This window comes from Cetorhinus maximus, chromosome 11, assembly GCF_964194155.1.
Source record: "Cetorhinus maximus chromosome 11, sCetMax3.hap1.1, whole genome shotgun sequence".
NCBI lineage: Eukaryota > Metazoa > Chordata > Chondrichthyes > Lamniformes > Cetorhinidae > Cetorhinus > Cetorhinus maximus.
The window spans coordinates 40351632-40368147 of record NC_135889.1 but is presented as its reverse complement, the minus strand read 5'-3'; the positions used below and the strand labels follow the sequence as shown (position 1 = coordinate 40368147).

Below are 16516 nucleotides of genomic sequence, written 5' to 3'. Positions count from 1 at the left end.
CATGAAAATTCATTGAAATTTAATTACAGACACAATTTGGCTCTACGAAAAGTTGTAATAGTTCAATCTGAATATAAGCTAAAATTCTACCAAAGAATTAGTACAGTTCAATATGTATTTATATTGTTGACAACCCAAGAGTTCCTCCATAGTGTACTGTGGCAATAAAACTGGAGCTCGGTATGTCTTAGAATACCGCAGGAGATGGTGAAAGTGTGTTGTCACTAGAATAGTAATAGTAATCCAGAGATCCAGGCTAATCCTTTGGGGGCATGGGTTCAAAATCCCACCACAGCAGCAGGTGGAATTTAAAATTGAATTAATTGATAAAAATCTGGAATTGAAAGTTAATCTCAGAAATAGTCAATTGTTGTAAGAACACAACTGGTTCACTAATACCCTTTAGGGAAGAAAATCTGCTGCCCTTACTTGGTCTGGCCTACATGTGATTCCAGACCCACAGTAAGGTGGTTGACTTTTAAATGCCCTCTGAAATGGCCTAGGAAACCACTCAGTTATACCAAGCCGTAACAGAAAAGTCAGAAAGGAATAAAACCGGGCGGACCACCTGGCATCGACCTAGGCGCCGGAAACAACAACAGCAAGCCCAGTCCTGTTGACCCTGCAAAGTCTTGCTTACTAACATCGGCTGGCTTGTGCCAAAATTGGAGAGCTGTCCCACAGACTAGGCAGAACCTTGAGCCAGGCAGTCAGGATCACCTAGGGGAGAGTGCGAGAGAAGGACCCCAGGACAAGCAGTCAGCAGCACCGAGAGGAGAATGTGAGAGGAGGACCCTGGGGGACACAGTCAACTAACCTAGAGAAGAGTGTGAACAGCAATTAGTGCATAATTAAAATGAATTAAGAACCAATGCAGATCTGGTGGTGCTCTCAAGCATGTGTATTGAAAAGATTTTTTCGACTAAATGAGAAAACTGAATAAATTCAGATATTATTTAACTAATTAATTTCTTTCTATTTTTCAATGCAGGTTGCTGAGTGCATTTGATAGCTTTGAGCGCCTTTTGCTTTTGATCGCATTTGATGTCAAAGATGACAAAACACTGCTGACTGTGTGAAAAACTCATTCCAAATTAGAACATTTGATGTCAAATGATCACTAATCGTTGTTGAGCGCATTTGAATGCAAAAATTATGTCAACATTTTCTGCTAGGAGGAGATGTTTGTGGCTGTTGGAGGCCAATCATCTCAGTTCCAGGAAATTGCTGCAGGAGTTCCTCAGAGTGGTGTCCTAGGTCCAAACATCTTCAGTTGCTTCATCAATGACCTTCCTTCCATCATAAGGTCAGAAGTGGGAATGTTTGCTGATGAACACACAATGTTCAGTACCTTTCACAACTCCTCAGATACTGAAGCACTCCATTTGCATCAAGCCTTCGACGACATTCAGCCTAAGTGGCAAGTAAAACTCGTCCCACACAAGTGCTAATGACCATCTTCAACAAGAGAAAATCTAACCATCTCCCCTTGGCATTACCATCGCTGAATTCCCCCACTAGCAACGTTCTGGAGAGTTATCATGGACCAGAAACTGAACTGGATATAAATACTATGGCTACTAGAGCAGTTTAGAGGCTGGAAATTATGCATTAAGTAACTCATCTCCTGACTCCCCAATGCTTGTTCACCATCTACAAGGCGCAAGTCAGGAGTGTGATGGAATTCTCTCCGCTTTCCTGGATGAGTGCAGCTCCAACAACACTCAAGAAACTCAACACCATTCAGGACAAAGCAGCCCGCTTGATCAGTACACCATCCACCAACTTGAGCATTCACTCCCTTCCCCACCGGCGCGCAGTGACAGCAGCATGTACCACATACAAGATGCACTGCAGCAACTCACCAAGCTTCCCTGAACAGCACCTTGCAAACCCACATCCCTGGCCACCTAGCACAAGGGTAGCAAAGGCATAGGAGCATCACCATATACAAGTTCCCCTCCAAGCCACATACCATCCTGACTTGAAACTATATTGCTGTTCCTTCACAGTTGCTGGATGAAAATCCTGGCACTCTCTTCGTAACAGCACTGAGGGTGTACCTGTACCAAATGGACTGTAGCTGTTCAAGAAAACAGCTTACCACCACCTCTTCAATGATAATTAGGATGGGAAACAAATGCTGGCATTGCCAGTGATGCCCACATCTTTTGAAAGAAAAAAAGTCAATATTTAATAAATAACTCATTTATATCTGATTGTGGCATGTGAATCATTCAAATAGTGCACATATTTTAAGTTGGGCTTAGCAATTATAAAGATTTGTGTGTTATGTTATTAAGGTGATATTGTTTCTTAGAGATGAAACATTTTGAATGTGACTATTTTTTAAAGTAATTACCGAAAATGGGAAGTTTTGTCTTTAAGACGTTTTTTTAAAAAAGTTGCAATGAAATAAGGTAAGTACCATGTAATTTTATTCCTTCCATTTCTCTTTTTTTAATTAAATGCTTTAATTGTGACTGCCACTAGCATCATTGGGGTTGATACTTGCCGTGAAAGGTATCACTGATGCTGAAGGCACAGTTATAAAAGGATCATTCAGGTCATATAAGATTTTTTAAAATCAATTTCTTTGTGTTGCTGAGACTCAGCAATTCTTTCAACCTAGTACTTTGTCTTATTAGTAATCATTACTTAGTCAAAACATTTTTTAAAATGCCAATTAACATAAAAATACTTCTTATAATAAAAACACAATACTGGAAATACTCAGCAGGCTAGGCAGCATCTGTGGAAAGAAGCAAACGGTGTCTTAAAATCCTTCTCAGACCTCTCTTCCACCTCCTCCATCCTCACCTCCAACAATAAGTGCAAGGAGCTCATGAGCAACTTTGTCATTAAGATTGAGACCATCTGATCAGATGCCTATGTCATTTCCTTCCTTTACCCTAACTAACCAGATCAAACTTCCTTTAAAGTTCCCCACGGCCCTTGCACTGAAGTCACATCTTTCTCTAGTTTCTCTCTTCTCTTCCCTCATGCCCTCTCCAAGTTCATCTTGTCTGCTCTCACCGTCTGCTCTCTCGACCCTATTCCTACCAAATTATTGACTACCTAACTTTCCTGGCTCCATGTTAGCTAATAATGTTAATGGTTCTCCCTCCTCAGATACTGTTCCCATCTACTTTAAAGTCTGCCGTCATCTCTTCTCAAAATACCAGTCCTTGAACCCTCTGTCCTTGTAAACAACCATCCCATCTCCAAACTCCCTTTCCTCTTCAAAGTCCTTGAAAGTCCTAACACCCCCCAAATCCATGCCCTCTTTCTCACAACTCGATGTTTGAATCCCTCCAGGTTTCCCCTCCCCTGCCAGAATACCAAAAAAGCTATTGTGAAAGTCACAAATAATATTTTATGACTGTGGCACAGGTAAACTATCTATTCCCACCCTTGATTTGTCTGCAGCCTTCACCCAGTTGAACACATCTTCCTCCGCCACCCCTCCACCTTATCTAGCCAATTGTACCTTGCTCCCACATCTTTACCTTTGAGGTCTCCAAAGGATCTATCCTTTGTGCCCTATTTCTGATCGTCAGGCTGATCCTTGGAGACATCAACCAAAAACATAGCATTTGTTTCCATATGTACGCTGATGGCACCAAGCTCTACCTTCTAGCAACACAAGTTACCAATTCAAAACTATGCACTGCACCTTAGTGATACCCACACAAGACTGTCAGTCTAATTTCTGTTATTAGGCGCGGGTTCACATAGCTCGGGTTTGGCGCGAAGAGACGGCTCAGTCACCTTGTGCCGCCCCGCAGAACATTCTGGTAGTTTCCGGCCCACGTGGCCGCTTTTTTTTTCAATCAGGCACGGAGAAGTCCTGAAAAGGTTGATGGCGAATGTTTAAATTTATGTGTCGATGTCGCGCTGGCGGCAGGGATAGACGACTCTGTGTGCGCGCACATTATAGCCAATGCCGGTAACGGCAGGGACGGTTTGAGATGCGGGCGGTGGGTATTTTTAAACGGAGGTTGATTGGCGCGGGCCCGCTGGAACGTGCGGGACCTGCGCGCGCAGGTGTAGCCCTGCCCCCGCGCAGCCCCGGCTCGGCCCGTCCCGCCCCGCCTCGCGCTCCCTGTGTTGGTACCGAGCGGAGAGGATGCACACGGCACTCGAGTGAGGTATTTAAACACCCATTTGTTTCCCTTCTCACAAACCCAGTCGTTGAGTGCTACACGAGGGTGTGTTGCTAGCACATGTGGGCAAGCGCTTAGTCGCGGCGCTTCCGCTTAATATAAATTTTATATTTCTAACGTATATGCAAGAGGAAAATAGAGCGTTAAAAGGAAGGAAGGAAGGAAGGAAGGGAGGGAGGGAGGGGAAGGGAAGGAGAGACGTGTCTCGCTGAGCTCGAGCCGGGTTCGGCGTCACGTGTCGCGATTTTGCAGAGGTTGAGTATTTTTTAAAAAAGGAATAAAATATATTTCAAAGTTACAATGGCGGAATGACCGTCTGGTTTTTTTTTGGGCCTAAAACGACGAAACGTTGGGAGGAATATTTGAGTTGGCTCGATGGCGAGCGTGGTGCGTGTGTGTGTGTCTTTGTTCGGTGTGTGTGTGGGGTGAGGGGTTTATTAGCGGCTGATTTAATGTTGCGCTTGTGGAACCGCCAGTGCGGCAGGAGCTCAGCGCAAACCCCGTGTTAAATTTTTGCTGCGGTGCTGGAGAGGAAAGGCAGGCTCGCCCTTGTAACACCCGACGAGCCGCCCGCTCTCCTGTTAAACCGCTGGGCTGTTTACCGGGTTTAAACATTCGGCTGCTTTTCACTTCAAATCGTGTTTCGTGCCCTTCCGGAGATTTAAAAGAAAATGATGCAATTTTCGGTCCTCGGTTTGGCGCTTTTTTAATACAACGTAAAATAAATACCCCCCTCCCCCCCCCCCCCCCCCGGACAAAGTGGATGTGAACGTATCCGATTTGAAAAATTAAAAAGAGAACTTTCACGTGTTTGCTTTGTGATCAGCAGAATTAAATAATGAACTAAATACAGAACAAGAAGTTTCGTACGGTTGAACCACAAATGCTGAAAATTAAGGGAGATTGGCTCGTAAATATGTTGCAATTTGAAAGGCCATCGTTAACGCATCGCTCCAAAGCGGACCAGGCACACTGATGCTGATTGTGGTTAACACATTCTCTCACTGAATGTTAAGGCTTTGTTGGAAAATTGTAGATTGGAGTTGCTAATGAAATGACAATTTCCTGCATCATCCCAATAACGGTTATTAAATCTTGTTAAAGTATAATTAAATTTTTAATGCCATCAAATTACTGTCCATGGTTTTTGTAGTTAAACATGGCGTTTTGTGTAACAGTGATATGTTTAAAAACCCGAAACATTGCTGTTGCTCGTTATCAACTGCAGCTTGAATTTCAATGTTTCAACAAAGGTCTTTGTATTTTGCAGGCTGAATTATATGCCCAGATTGTAGATGCTTTCACTGTTAATGAATGCACTTTCAAAGTTGAACTTGATGTAACCGGATCACAATACTATCTTAAAATACAGAATTGCTTACGCTATAGATGAAATGTTAGAAACCAATAAATACTTAACACGCACAGTTTTCTAAACCTAAAGTGGTAATTAAAATATTTTCCATATGACCGGTCATCAGTGCAAAAGCAATTAGCTTTCCAGTGGATCCTCAGTATGTTGCTCAAATGTAATTGGAATATACAGTTATGAAACCAGTGTCCAATTTTTAACGTTTTGGTCTCACCGTGCTTATTTTCAGAGGGGAAGACTCAGTTGGGAATAATATACAGACAAAGCTAAGTGAGTTGGGTTTAAAAGAACACAACTTCAGTCCTTTAGACGGTAGTGATAGCAATGATGAGTGTAATGGCTGCCTGACTTTGTAACATGGGCACTGTTTGCATAAACGATAGCCCCATCTGGTTAGTACTGACCAGTCTGAATCCTAGTAATTTTGCAGATGGCCTTACCAATCATTTGCCCAGTTTTGTTTTGCTGACAAAATCTAAGTAGAATGCAGTAGCCTATAAAACTGTTTGTATTGAGTTCTGATCTGACATACAAGTGCACATAACTTGGAGGTACTATCTGCTGCTTGGATTTTACACTGGATCTACGAATCTTGTAAACTTTTTCAACTCGGCATGTGCACCCATTCTTTGCTAAATTCTGTGCAAGTGCCAACCAGCAGAATAACTGTGTTCCATGGCTTGGTTGTTAGTATGTACAGATATATAGAGTCTGTAGCACAACAATCCATTCAGCACAACTGGTTTAGGCTAGTGTTTAAGCTCCACACAAGTGCCATCTTTCCCTGCTTCATCCAACCCTATCAGTATCTCCTATTCCTTTTTCATGCTTATCTAGCGTTTGCCTCAAATATGTCTGCTGTTTGTCTCAGCGACTACTTGTGGTAGAATGTTACACATTCTTGCCACACTTTGGGCAGAGACATTTCTCTTGAGTTCCTCATTGGATTTGTTAGTGACTGTCTTGTATTTATGACCTCTAGTTTTGCACACTCCCAAGTGGAAACCTTTCTTTGTCTACTCTAGGAAATATTGGTATCTATGATGACAGCCTTGCTAAATGCTGATCTTTAGAATTTGTGGTTTATGAATGAATGGTTTACGATTGAAACTACGCATTTTATTGCAAAGTTTGTTACAATTTGTGAAATTTTAACTAGTAGCAAGGTTACTTATTGCCTCTTTTTGGAATAATAGAATATTTACAAAATCAGTGGAAAATAAATCTTCTGTATTTTGTTAAAAGCAGTTATACATGTAGAAAATACACTTCCAATCCTTATATTGTATACATAAGTTCATTTTGGTATCATTTCTTGCACCTAGATCAAAGATTTGTCCTAGTATAGAAGATTATTTGGGTTGATAAGATCACTGTTTTGAATATATTCCCCCTGGCCACACCTTTTGAGGAAAACTATCTGTTGGGTATTGGAACTGTCTCAGTGGTTCACTTTATCATAATGGCATATTAACTAAATGTATTGAAGGAACTGAGTCACTTTTGTATTTATATTTGATCATAACTAGCGTAAAGGATTTTTATTATGTACCTGCAACGTACAATTCAAGCTATTGTTGGTGCCACTACAAACTGAGTAGCCTATCTCTCTCTGTTGGAAACTATTCCATTGCTGAAATGGTTTTCAAAGAATTTATATGGTTGCCATAACACTAGCTTCCAAATTTGCATCCATTAGCACTAATTAAGTACAGTGCTGAGATGCTGAATTGAGGATGTTGATTTATCATTGAAATAACTTGTGTGAACCTGTCATTCTGTAATTACACCCCCTCACTTTAGGATTCTTGTTGAGAATAGTGGTATGCAATATAAAATAGCTAGGCAATAATGTAGTTCGTTGCAGCAATGAAAAGAATGACAATGACTGCAGTTGATTCATAAATGGGGAATGCTGATGTCAATTTTCATTTTAAATGCAACAAATCATCTTGTAACTTACATAGTAAATAAAAACATGATTTTACAAATACTTTATTGCATATGGAAGTATGCAGGCTGTTAATGAGGAAAGTCCAACGACTTATTGACTGTAACCACTTTCATTCTACCGATATGTCGGCTTAGATTAGAATATTTAATGAAGTTGCAGTATCCCTTACATCGTTTATGCAGTTACATTTCTTAGAGTAGACAAGTGCATCTACTGAAGAGGAACTTTCCTAGTGTTAATATTCAAAGTACAGTCCTTGCTAACTCACTATTTAACTTTTATATTACATTTTTATTGTAAAAAATAATATGTCTGGAACAAAGGTAGTGAGAGAAACATCAATGCAGGAAAATTTGAGAGAGAGACTAAAGACTTGATCAACGATGCAGATTTTTAAGAAACTTGAAGACTGAGAGAAATTGCAATGCAAAGTGATTTTTAAGGAGAATTCCAGTGCCTTGTGGTGGCATATAGGGAAGTAGGAAATCCGCTGGGGTGCAATCAGGAATTTATCTTTATAAAAATTCTTTGAATGCGTAGGACAAGATTGAAAATAAGAATTTTGGAAATTAACTGCAGAGATGCAGATAGCTGGTGAGGTTGTTGAGGACCAATAAGTACGAGTGGTAATGGAAGAAAAAAGCCCAGTGTTTCTGCACACAGCTTAAAAACATAATTGGGGTAAGTGATAGAAGTAAAGATATCTAAATATTTCAATGCTATGAGTTTACATTGAATATATGAATCTTATAAAATGTTACATGCACCCAAAGACACTCACTGCTTTGTTACCAAACTCAGTGCAAGATGCCATTTCCAGTGACACCAGCAGCTGAGGAATAACTCATCTTTAAGTATAGGCTCTAGATTATTCACTGAGCTCCACAAATACTGATCATTTGGGCCCCAATCTTGCTAATTCTCCCCCTGTCTTCAGAAATCTTCACATTGTCTATGTCTTATGCTTTCAATAATGGATTAACTTACAACTCTGATCTGTATTTTTCCTCAACCAAAGATTCACCCCCTCCCCCCAGGACCCTTGACCATGTCTGATCCATTTCCTGCACTTCTGCTTTCACCCCCTTCCACTCCCCCCTACAACCACATTAGGGGTCTCCTTGCCACCCCACCAGCCTCCGTGTTTAACAAATCATCTGCCAAATCTTCAGTGTGATGCTACCATCAAACATATCTGCTTTCAGTATTCCAAAGAGACTGTCCCTCTGAGACACCGTGGTCCACTCTAACACCCCCAGTGCCCCATTACATCTTTTCATGTAATTGCAGGAGATGTAACACCTCCCCTTTTACCTTCTCTCTCTCTTTCTCTCCTCACTGTCCAAGGCTCCAAATGCACCTTGCACGTGAAGTAGTGATTTACATGTACTTTCAATTTAGTATATACTGCGTTTGCTCACTATGTGGCCTCTACACTGGGGAGACCAAACGCAGATTAGGTGACTGCTTTGCAGAGCACCTCTGGTCAGTCTGTAAGCATAACCCTGAGCTTCTGATGGCTTGTCGTTTTAATTTTCCACTTTGCTGTTGCATGGATATCTCTGCCCTTGCCCTGCTGCAATGAAGCTCAGTGCAAGCTTGAGGAACTGTATTTCATCTTTCGATTAGGTACTTTGCAGCTTTATGGATGCAATATTTAAGTTCAATTGCAGACCATAATCTCTGCCCCCCACCGTTTTGACTCATTTTCTTTGCATGTTGGTCCTAACCTTGTTTTCTCAATTTTTTGGATGTTCACTCTTCTGCCATTTACCCCTCCACCTTTTTCTTGTCCCATTACAACTCCCTTTTGACCTGCCCCACAAATTCTCATTTACTGCCTCCCATCTCTCCACCCTGCTGTATCAAAGACCCTTCCTTTTTTCCCACCCCCATTTTACCACTACAAAAACTATTGCATTTTTAACGTATCCCAGTTCTCGAAGTCTAGACATGAAATGTTAACTCTGTTTCTCTCTCCACAGATGCTGTCAGACCTGTTTTTATTTGAGAATGTGTGGCTTTGAAACATGCAATTTTCTTCAGTGCAATTTTGTTAAAAGAATGCATTCTCCAATTTATAGTTAAGGTACTTAACCTCCTTAGCCCAAGTAAAAGTATGAAAAAAAAACTTAAATCAGTTAGGATGAATTCTGATTATTTGAATGATGAAACTTTCCCATCAAGCACTTCAATTATTTACAGGTGTGAACATGTTTGAGAGATTTTATACCTCATTTTTGTTAAATCATATATTGATATAGCTGAAACATGTAATAAATAATAACCTGTCCCATTTAACATAATTTGATTTTTTTTTTGTGGAAATTGCCTATGGATTCAATTACTGCAAAGCAGTGCAGATTTACCAGATTGGAAATTTGACCAAGTAGGGCCTGAAAAGTATGTAATGCATTAAGGAACTTTGAGCTCCTGATGGTATTGCAAATTTATCCATTGAATAGTTTAATAGAACCTGGGCCCTTCTTGGACTGTACAATGACCAGACACTGAGCTAGCTGATCAGTAGTCTATTACAAAAGGTCTTAATGTCTTAGTTCGAGATGTGAAAATTAGCCAGGATTTATGCTTTCAGTTGCTGTTAAATGACCCTGTTTCCTAATCGTGTCCTTACTAGATGCGCAATCAGGCTCTGCTGTCATGTGCTTCATGATCAACACTCATTGTCATGGTTCATAGTTGAAAGAGAACTCTATGCAACTGTCCCCAGCAGTGTGTTTGGTGGTGGGGAATGGGAGGTGGTGGTTGGTGATATTTTTAAAATAAAGGGAGGATTAACATGACTCTGAAACTGAAACAGTTATCTACAGCACTAATATGTAAATTTGCTTTGCAGTGAATTGGATTTTAAATTTATAATTTTGGGTTTTAACATTGCCTAATAAAAAATTAAACTGTAATACTTTATTTAGGTAATTTATACCTCTTGTAATTGAAAATATACACTTGCTATTTACAACTCAATGACTGGAATGAGTGAAGTTCAGTCTCCTGTGGCTGCTGATATATGGCACAAAATGGATATGATTCTTTTTACTGTTCTTGCCGCATCGTAGAACAGTTGCAGCATAGATGGAGGCTGTGCAGCTGGTCGAGTCCATGTCTGCTCTGTGAGAATTTGGCTATTTTTACTCCCCTGCCCTTTCCTTACATCCCTGCATTTTTTTTCCTCTTCAGATGCTGGTCTAATTCCAGATTCTAATCACTTGCTTTATAAGAATCTTTTCCTCATGTTGCCATTGCTTCATTTGCCAATCACTTTAAATCTGCCCTTTGCTTCTCTGGGACATGGTTTAAAAATAAGTTTAAGACCGATGAGAATTTTTTTTTTTCTCCTGAGGGCCTGAGCCTATGGAACTCTTGCCGAGAAAGCAGTGGAGGCAGGGTCATTGAATATTTTTAAGGCAGAGGTAGATAGACTCTTGACTAATGGGGATCAAAGGGTAGGCAGGATAATGATGAGACCGCAATCAGATCAGCCCTAACATTATTGAATGGCGGAGCAGGCTCAAGGGGTCGAATAGCCTTCTCCTAATTCGTATGCCAATGGGAACGATTCTCTTGTCTAGACCCCTCACGATTTTGAACATTTATCAAATCTCCTGATTTCCTGAGGGTTCTCGTGTTAAGCCATTGACTTGAAACATGAACTCTGTTTCTCACCACAGATGCTTCCTTATCTGCTGAGTATTTCTAGAATTTATTTGTTTTTATTTCAGGTTTTCAGCATCTGCAGTATTTTGCTTTTGAAATCTCATCTTTCTTAAAGGAGAACAGCCCCAATTTCTCCAAACTGCCGTGTAACTGAAGTCTCTCATCCCAGGAACCATTTTCATAATTCTTTTCTGAACCCTCTCTAAATCCTTCACATCCTTTCTAAAATGCAGTACCCAGAATTGAGCACAATACTCTGGTTGAGGCCAAACCAGTGTTTTATCTTCATAATATGCTTTTATGTTCTACACCTCTATTTATAAAGCCGAGGATTCCATCTGCCTTTTTAACCATTTTCTCAACCTATTCCTCCACCTTCAATGATTTGTGCACCTATATCACTAGGTGTCTCTGTTCCTGTATCCTTTTTTTAGAACTGTAAAGTTCTAGTTCAGTTTATCTTGCCTTCAGTTTATCTTGCCTGTCCTCAATCTTCACGTTTTTCTGCATTAAATTTCAGCTGCCAAATGTTCACTCATTGCACCAGCCTATCTATGTCCTCTTGAAGTCTTCCCATCTCCTTGCAGGTTTCATCACCGGCAAATTTTATTATTGTGCCTTATTTCAATATTGTCATGAATATGTATGAAGAAGAACAATGGTCCTGGTACCAACCCCATGGCAGCATTACTATATGCCTTTGTCCAAGCCAGGAAAAAAAACTATTCAAACTCTTCAATCTCTTGTCACTCAACCAACTTTATATCCATGCTGCTACTATCTTTTTATTCCATGCACTTCAACTTTGCAAGCAAGCCTATTATGTAGGACTTTATCAAATGCATTTTGGAAGTCCATATACACCATATCAACTGCACTCAAGTTTCAGACTATTACAATTGCAGCAATGTCTAATTTAGTGAACTTATGATTTGCATTTTAGAGTTGGCCTGTTATATTTTCTCTCCCTGGTTCTCCACAGCACCACCTTGTACAGAAAAATTAAATTTTTTATGATTTAGAATAAGCTCAAAACTGTATAGTTACCAACGACAGTCTTGAGTAAAGTGGGCAAGTGTTTTCCTGTTGTCTTTCTGTATCATTGATTTCCACTCCCAATGTTTTCCAACAAAGGTAACATTCTTACATCTCCCCACCACAATTTTTACCAGAATAAAAATAACATACATTTCCAATTATTTTTGTTCAAAATGTAAACAAAAGTGATGGCTTGCATACGTTCAAACATTCAGAAGATAATTTCTGCATTTCTTTTCTGTTTTTGGCCCATTGCATGTAAAATTATGTACTGCCCCCTGGAAAACTGTATTGTGCTGACATTCAATTCTCAAAGAATTCTTCGAATTGATCCATAGATTTTAAAGCACCTTCTGAGCTTAACTTGCTAATACAAATGACCTGGATTAAAATATAGTCTATTTAAAAAGAAGCATTTTGTTTGTGCTGTGTTTGCATAGTATATTAAGGTCATTTACATTCAGAAATGTTTTCCAGCAGTGTAAAACTAAAGGCAGATTGTGATTATGGAGGTGATGAGATGCCCCTGAATGCTATAGAGCCATTCAGTGCCACAGGAAAGGCAGGTAAAAGTTGTTTCGTATTCAACAACAACTTGCATTTATGTAGTACTGGGGTGGGCAAACCTTTCTGCTGGAGGGCCACATCTGGGTATGGAAATTGTATGTCATAAACGCTCAAGAAACAAACTATTACCAAAAGAAACATTTTGGTACAAATAAGCATACAATCTTTATAGTGTTAATCATCCCATTATAATGATACATAGAATAATGAAACCAAACCTAGTCTCCTTTCACGCCTTCTTGGTTTAAGAACCATGCAGTTGGTCACCCCTCTATATCTTTCCAATGACATCAAAAGCCTGGTGTCACACTTTCTCTCCACAAATGCTGCTGGCTGAGTACTTGCAGCATTTTCTGTTTTTTCTGATTCCCAGTATCTGCAGTATTTTGCTTTTGTCTTGCCAATATAAATGTTGCTTTACTGTGATTTACAATATGGTGTTGTATGAACCGCCAAGGGAAAGCAGCAAAGAAAGAGAAAATGTGGAAAGACCTAAAAGGCACAATAGAGACAGACAGTCACCCCACCTTGTGGTGAGTACAGTGATCTGTATCCTCTCTCTACCTCTCATTCCTGGAGCTGGGATTTAATAATTTAGTGGCACATCTTGATGCTCCCAAGTAAATCTGTTCCACACCTGTTGAGAATTTTCCCTTTTCTCAAAACACAAAACCCAAACCTAAAAGTGGACATTCTTCACTTTCTATTGTAATCATCACCCTTCTAAAAATCTAAAATTTAGCTGTCCTGTCAGGAACAGAACATACTAGAACTAGAGGTTGCAGTTTAAAAATACGGGGTCTCCCATTTAAGACCGAGATGAAAAGAAATTTTTTGAAGGTTGTGAATCTTTGGAACTCTTTCCCTGGAGACTGGTGGAGGCGAGGTCATTGAATAATTTTAAGGAAGAGATAGACTCCTAACCTTTGACTCCCTTGTTAGTCAGCAGGGGTAGGCAGAATGTAGAGTTAAGGCCACGTGATCTTACTGAATAGTAGAGCAGGCCCGAGGGGCTGAATGGCCTACTCCTAATTCATATGTTCATATGTACTTTTTCAACTCTGATTTTCGGAAGTACCTGAACAATTAATCTCTGATGTCCATCAAAATGTTAAAACGGGATTGCTTGTGAAAACCTTCAGTCATGCATAATTTGGGACTTGTTACAGATTGGAGCATTTATGCTTTGATATCTCAATCCCTTGTTGACCAGCAGAATTTTAGATGGTCTCCAAATCTGCTACCCTTTGTTTCTTTTGCCAATTACCTTAAATTTGTGTCCTCTGGTTACCGAGCCTTCTGCCACCTGAGACAGTTTCTCATTTATCTAATTAATACCCCTTGTGATTCAGAATGCCTCTATTAAATATGCCCTTAACTTTCTGTGGTCTAAGGAAAACAGCCCTAGCTTTCCTCTTCTCCACACTTAACTGAAGTCCTACATCCTTGGTGCCATTATAAATCCCTGTAGCCTTATTTATAATGTAGTTGTTTGGTAGTACAGAACTTGAGTATTGCTGAAAAAAAGACATTTTGTCAATGGTTTGTCTTGCACTCATCAGGACAATCACAAGACTACCAATGTTAGGGGAAGCAAAAACTTTATATTGTATGAGAAGAGAGTGTTTGTAGAGACGTTGCCATGGAGAATGCACCAGTTAATGGTAACTGATGGTTAACTGCCAACCATTGTTTGAAATTTAAACCAGGCAGTTTGAATCTGGTCAAGGCATTGCCCTGAGGAATGAACCAGCGAATGGCTATCACTTTTATTTTGTTTAGCTGAAACAGGTGCAATGTGTGTACATATTCTTTCTGTCTGCAAAGAATATGTAGCTTCCAGTATGTGCAAGTGTGTCACACTGCGAGCCTGAATGACTAAAGTTTGTTGTCAGCTTAATTTTTAGCACACTGAGGATTCTTTAGCAAATGAGTACGGCCTGTACCTTGCCCATCAAAGGCTAGTGGACAGGTACAAAAAAAGGACCAATGGACGGTCGGCCTGTATGTCAAGAAGGTTGGAATACAAAGGGGCACTATGTCAAGAAGGTTGGAATACAAAGGGGCACAAGTTATACTACGTAGCTCTGGTAAAAGCCCATCTACAATACTACATGCAGTTCTGGGCATTGTACTGCAGTAAGAATATAATGGCTTTGGTGGGCAGAGTACAGCTCATATTCACTTGAATATAGAAGATTAAGAAGGTCTAATAGAGGTGTTTAAAATGATTAAAAGATTTTATTGGGTAGGTAGTGTGAAACTATTCCTACTGGTGGAAGGGTCCAAAACAAGGGCCATAACCTGAAAATTAGAGTTAGGCCACTCGGGGTTTATAACAGGAAACGCTTCTTCACACGAAGAGGTGTGGAAATCTGGAACTTCTCATCTAAAACCTGTTGAGATTAGCACCACTGAAAATTTCTAAACTGCATGATGTCACCAAACATCTTCCCGTCTCCGCTAAGCCTTCAGAAGTGACCATTCCCTGGCCCACTCCTCAATTATCCGATACTCCCCGACACCTTCCCCTGCAACCTGCCCGTTGGCCTCCATTCTCTGACCAGCCAAGGCTCCAAAGCACTCCTTCCAGGTGATACAGTAATTTATTTGTACTTTTAACTTGGTATGTTGTATTCGTTGCTCACAACGTGGTTTCCTCTACACTGGGGACCAAGCACAGCTTGGATGATGGCTTTGTGGGACACCTTTGTTCAGTGCACAAGCATGACCCTGAGCTTATAGTACCTATCATTTTAATTCTCCTCTCCCTTCCCTTCCTACTCTGACCTTCCTGTGCCTGGCCTCCTACATTCTTCTAATGAAGTTCAGCGTAAGCTCGAAGAACGGCATTTCATCTTCCAATTGGGCACTTTACAGCCTTCCCAAATCAACACTGAGTTCAGTGATTTCAGATCATAACCTCTGCCCCTTTGATTTTTGGATGGCAGCTGTTGGTGGTGATTTTGCTTTCCAATTTACCAATCCTCCAAATATATTTTCTTTCTTTACTTGTCCCATTACTAACTCCTTTTGCCTTTCATTATCAACCTGCCCCCTCCATCACAGAGCTTCCCATTTGTTCTTACCTCCCCTCAACTCTTTTCCCTCCCTTGTTCCAGTACAGCTACAACACTGGCATCTACCAGACCATGGAAATTGTCCCGATATGTTGGTCCACAAAAAGCAGGTCGAATCCAACCTGGCCAATTACCGCCCCATCAGCTTCCTCACGATCATCAGTAAAGTGATGAAAGTTGTCAATGACAATGCTGTCAAGCGGCACTTATACAGCAATAGCCTCGCTGCTCAGTTTGGGTTCCACCAGAGCCACTCGGCTCCTGGCCTCATTACAACCTTGGTCCAAACGCGAACAAAAGAGTTGAACTCGAGGTGCAAGTGACTGCCCTTGACATCAAGGCAGCATTTGACTGAGCGTAGCATCAAGGAGCCTAACAAAATCAAAGTTAGTGGGAATTGGGGGAATTGCTGGAGTTGTACAAAGCAAGTTGGTTGTGGCTGTTGGTGGCCAATTATTTTATTTCTGAGACATTGCTGCAGGGAGTGTCCTAGGCCCAACTATCTTCAGATGGTTCCTCAATGATCAATAAGGTCAGAAGCAGGGATGTTTGCTGATGATTGCACAATGTTCACCATTCATGGACTATCAGGTACTGAAGCAGTCCATGTCCATATGAAGCAATACTTGGACGGTATTCGGGCTTTGGCTGAAAAGTAGCAAGT

General features: G+C 40.5%; 1 protein-coding gene across 3 annotated transcripts in view; it reads left to right on the top strand.

Moving 5' to 3' along the window:
• The first annotated feature begins 4086 nt into the window (after nt 1-4086).
• slc39a10 (solute carrier family 39 member 10) overlaps nt 4087-16516 on the top strand; it is a 104338-nt gene continuing 91908 nt past the window's right edge. For all 3 annotated transcript variants that reach the window (XM_078551849.1, XM_078551850.1, XM_078551847.1), the window contains exon 1: nt 4087-4151. The gene's annotated coding sequence lies outside the window, so the exon portion shown is untranslated. The remainder of the gene's footprint in view (nt 4152-16516) is intronic.